At 39.4% G+C, this 5,277-nt stretch overlaps 1 pseudogene; it reads right to left on the bottom strand.

Moving 5' to 3' along the window:
* Positions 1-3,782: 3,782 nt before the first annotated feature.
* On the bottom strand, positions 3,783-3,869 carry LOC138086721 (small nucleolar RNA SNORA11; annotated as a pseudogene).
* Between the last annotated feature and the right edge of the window lie 1,408 nt (positions 3,870-5,277).

Here is a 5,277-nt window from a genome sequence, read left to right on the forward strand (position 1 = left end):
GGGAAAGGTTACCGGCTCCAGTATTCTTGGGCTTCTCTTGTGGCTCAGCTGGTAAAGAATCCTCCTGCATTGTGGGAGACCTGGTTTCAATCTCTGGGTTGGGAAGATCCTCTGGAGAAGGGAAAGGCTACCCACTCTAGTATTCTGGCCTGAAGAATGCCATGGACTGTCTAGTCCATGGGGTCACAAAGAGTTAGACACGACTGAGCGACTTTCACTTCACTGATGTAGGAAATTAAGTAATTAGGTTGGTGTTTTTCTGGATCACAAAGGTAGTGTTAGGATAGAACCACATATGGTGGCTGGTGATGGTTATGAAATATCAGAGGAGACCAATTTCAGATCAGAGGAGGCCAGGTTGAGAAATGTTAAGTTTCTCTTTTATCCCTTGCTGAAAGGAGCATTTATTTCTATTTTACTCTTGCATAGGCCTTTAGAGTCCACTTTATGCACAGATCCCCTATTAGACAGCTCTAGGTAGCTCCAGGCTTATTTTCTTTCCCACTTCAAATGAGGCTCAAGGTCACCGGGTTAATTTGATGACCTCAGGATGAAAATATTCCTCGAAGGTCTGTTCACCTTTCTAAATTCCAGTGTTCACTTTCTTTTTTTCCTGCTCTCAAGAGTCCTCATTTGCTTACCTTATCAGTGACGGATTTTAAAGATTTTTAAAATGGCATTCTATCATGTATACTATCATGTAAGAATTGAATCGCCAGTCTATGTCTGACGCAGGATACAGCATGCTTGGGGCTGGTGCATGGGGATCACCCACAGAGATGTTATGGGGAGGGAGGTGGAAGGGGGTTTCATGTTTGGGAACACATGTAAGAATTAAAGATTTTAAAATTTAATAAAAAAAAAAATAAAAGAAAAAAAAATACATTATTCAATATTTTTGGTTATTGTCCGTTAGAGGCTGCTCACAATATCTGTTCCACCATACTGTTGAAAATCAAGTCCGGTTAGTCCCATATTTGTTTAAAGATAAGGAAATTCAAGTTTATAAAAGTCACATGTCTGCCTAGGTCACGGGACTTGCAGGTGTCCAGGTGGAGGATAGTAGATGCCATGCCAATTGCTCTTGTGATTTCCTGGCCTTCTGAAGATTTCAATGGTCAGTTAGAAGGAATGCTCATAATAGACATTCAATTAGAGAGATAATTTTCTAAAGGATTTTGCAGAATTTTTCCTATTTGGAAAGATACTCACAAATTGATAGTTAAACAATCTTCTATTAAGGACACAGAGTGGGCATTAGTATCTTTTGATTTCGAGACCGACACAACAGGAATTCACAGGCAACTAAGGATGTGTATGTCTGTTAGTCGCTTAGTCATGTCTGACTCTGTGACCTCATGAACTATAGCATACCAGGCTCCTCTGTCCATGGAATTCTCCAGGCAAGAATACTGGAGTGGGTTGCCATTCCTTTCTACAGTGAGTCTTCCTGACTCAAGGGTCAAACTGGGGTCTCCTCAATTGCAGGCAGATTTTATACTGTCTGAGCTACCAGGGAAGCCCCACAACTAAGTATCAGTTCAGTTCAGTTGCTCAGTTGTGTCTGACTATTTGCGACCCCATGGACTGTAGCATACCAGGCTTCCCTGTCCATCACTAACTTCTGGAGCTTGCTCAAACTCAGGTCCATTGAATCGGTGATACCATCCAATAATCTCATCCTCTGTCGTCCCCTTCTCCTCCTGCCTTTAATCTCTCCTAGCATCAGGATCTTTTCCAGTGAGTCAGTTCTTCATGTCTATAATGCATGAATTTTTCCCATGTCAGTTTTGGAAACTTTTGAAAGTAGTTTTTAATTTCTAGTAATTTAGATAAAAATCTTAAAAATAGTGCACATTGATCATTATGTAATTTTGATAGTCTCACTTGGAAAACAAGAATCAAATTATACAGGTATATTTTCTAAACAGCAAACAACTTGGCAGTTTTTGAAAATAAAGCTTTGTGGAGCACTTCATACTGAAGAATGTATTAGATGACTCTTTTAGTAAGTTTCTAGATTGAAGGCAACTTTTCTTTCCTTAGATAATTCAAGAAATACTAATCAGACTATATCAGGTAAGAAAAAAGAGACAGCCAGTTCCATGTCCCTGATGTCTGGGTGCCAGTTGGTATGGTAGCTACTTTGGGTATAAACCTATAATATGAAGGCAGTTATAAGATAATTTGAGATGGAAACAGGTGAAGTTTAAATAATTTCAGCTGAGAAGAGATGAGCAAATGGCAGCTATTCCAAGCATCCTTGGCAGAGTTCCTGTGGTGTTTGGACAGGCATGACTCCTAATGTCATTTTATTACACTCACGTTAAAGACTAGAATTTTAGATCAACAGTGTGCAAATTTGGCTTATCACCTGTGTTCAAAAAAGAGCTGACAGAATTCTAACAGGAGAACTTCAGTGTTTTTAAAGAGTACCAAGAGGAACATAACTCTCGGTCTCATAGAACAAAAACTGACTAGAAATGTGAAATTATTCACATTAGACACTAAGGAATTCCAAGAACACTCTTGAATCAGGACTCTTCACATGTGTGTGTATCTTTATGTGTTTATATATTTAAAAGTAAGTTTGCTTTCTATTTGGTGATTTTAGCCCATCCAGGACTTTGTGATTTTGTAGTAATTGTACTCAAAGCAAATGAATCACAGCAAAATACTCAATGCTGATCCCACCCAGCTAGTTCTGTAATCACTGGCCCTGCAGAGGATAGGAAACACATTGTACAGCCCGATTTGTCCTTGTCAGAAGCACAACAATGCTTAGGACTAAAACCCAAAGTTATACATGACTCTAAAAAGAACTATTTGTCAAGTGGTTCATTGGCACAAATTGAAATGAAATGAGGTCCCGGGCTCTTGAGGTCACTTTTCAACAGGAAGAATTCATTATCTAACTATACACAGAGGAAAATGCCTCACAATTGTATTTGCTTGTAAAGGATGAGTGCCCACACATAAAGCCAAAGTGGCAGAGGTCACTTAAAAGAAATAAATGACATAAAAGCAAAGACTCAAGTGTCCCTTGGCTGATAGCCTCTGGCTTCTTCCTCCCAGTCAGGGCTGCTTTGGGGCTTACTGCTCAATGCACTGAAGGAAATACTTGGAGAGGTCTTTGTTTATGCAAAAATCACTTGCACAGGTCCTGCTAATTTGTCTACTGGAAACACAGTGTAGTCTTATGAGTCTCTCCTTGGGTTGGGGGGAGTTTATTCCCCATCCTTCGCCACATTCCACATTTTTCTGAAGTGTACATTTTCTTTTAAGATATTCTATGGCTTTCTCTTCACTTTGTGGAGAAAGTGCAACCTTGAATGTTTTACACCTCATTGGGTGATAACTGATAGGGTATTGTTTTCAGCTTAGAAAGTGGAGAGAAAGGAAGTGTACACTGAACACATGTTGCACATTCTATGGGTTTGGACAAAGGTTTAATAACATATATCCATCTTTATAATGTCTTTCAAAGTATATTCGCTGCTTATAAAAACTGTAGTCTTTTTTCATCTCCCCCAAATCTCCTGGCAACCAATGATCTTATCATTGTTTCCATAGTTTTGCTTTTTTTTTTTCAGAATGGCATATACTTGTAATCTGTTTTTCTTTCTCCGTTCAAAGCCTTTATAAGGTCTCTCATGGTCCACCCATGCATGGACCAGACAGGCTGTAGGTGGCAAGCTTCCCCACTAAATACTGTAGCTTTTCTTCCAATATTCAGCCCCATTCCATTGGTCCTGCCCAGCAGCCACATGGAAGTGCAGGGGATGTGTCGGGTGTTTGTTCATAGGAAGGCTGCAAGTTTTGTACCCCTTGTCACCATGAGCCCAGATTTATGTCAGGTGAAAGACATTTTAAGTGAAAAAGAAAAATGACATGGCTAAATAAGATGGATTTAAATAGGGATGGGGCAAGGAAGTGGATGTAGAGATCAATTCCCTTAATCTCTTCCCATATTTCAACCCTCTCTAAACTCTGACAATAGGAAGGAAGGGCTGGAGAGGTCCACATGTCAAGTCCAGCATCCATTTTTCATTCCTGCCTGTTTCCCCCTGTCCATTCACATCTCTTAGTATTTTTTTCCAAGTTATTTTCTAATAATGTGGCCTCTTATTCATTCTCTTTCTCAAATTTTTTATGGCACCACCATTGATAGAAATTGGACATCTTAACCATATTATGTCTTCCAATCCATCAACATGGATGTTTTTCCTTTGTTTCTGTCTTTAAAAAATTCTTTCAGCAGTATCTTTTCCTGGTTCTCAACTGTTGTTGTAGGTGACTGTTGCATGTTCCTGTTAGTTTTTCTTGAGTGGTAGGTGACTTTGGACATGATGGTGGTGCCCTTCATTGAGACATAGGATATGTGAAGAGAATCAGTATGTAGAGCATGGGGGAAGCCATGATCCCAGTGCTGGCTCTGTTGAGTTTTAAATACCAGTATGGCATCTACTAAATTTACCTAGAGGCAGAGATTTGGAGTTAGACATTAATGATGGATAGAATCAGAAGAATGAGTGAAGGTGCTTAGGGAATGTATATAGAGAGGGAGAAGAAAATCAGTTCTTTCATTCCCATTTTCTCCAATAACAAGCCATGTAAGTGAGACAGTATTTCCAACTTACTAACCCCACTTCTACTCTGAGTGCATACTACAACAGCCAACAGGAAAGCAAGAAACATTAAAAGGAGAATTTGGACAAACAGAACTAAGTGTCAAGGGAGCAAGAGCATGGATACCTGCTTACTGCTTCCTTTCAGCTATCTGAATAGTGTATTAAATAGAAACAATGATTCTTTATCCAGTAAGATCTCCCTCCAGGGGCTTGTAAGTCATGTGATTCTTTTCTCATTTCCCCTGACAGAAATAACTGTGGTCTTAAAAGCCTAGAGAGGAAGCGACAGCTCCGTTTCTCCTTTTTCTTGTCCAGTAGAACCAATCTCCTTCCAATGCCATGTAAGACATTTAAAAGTGGCACAGATTCTCTTTAGTCTAGAATGATTTGAATGTGATTTGGCATTGAAGGGGACTGGACTGGATGGACATAAAGTTCTGTCATTTAATCTGTGAAGTGAGATGACAGTAAAGAGAGTGAGTCCCTTCAGTGTCCCCCAGCGACTTAGTTCCTGAGTATTTCTCGGTCCAATTTACAACCCTTTCCCATTATTTTCTTACGATTTATTTGTGAAGGGGATGAAAGATATGTGATTAAGGAATATTAAATTTTATGTATAGCTGCTATTAGAATGTAACTTCCATGA

The sequence above is a fragment of the Capricornis sumatraensis genome, chromosome 9 (genome assembly GCF_032405125.1).
Source record: "Capricornis sumatraensis isolate serow.1 chromosome 9, serow.2, whole genome shotgun sequence".
In the NCBI taxonomy this organism is placed as follows: domain Eukaryota; kingdom Metazoa; phylum Chordata; class Mammalia; order Artiodactyla; family Bovidae; genus Capricornis; species Capricornis sumatraensis.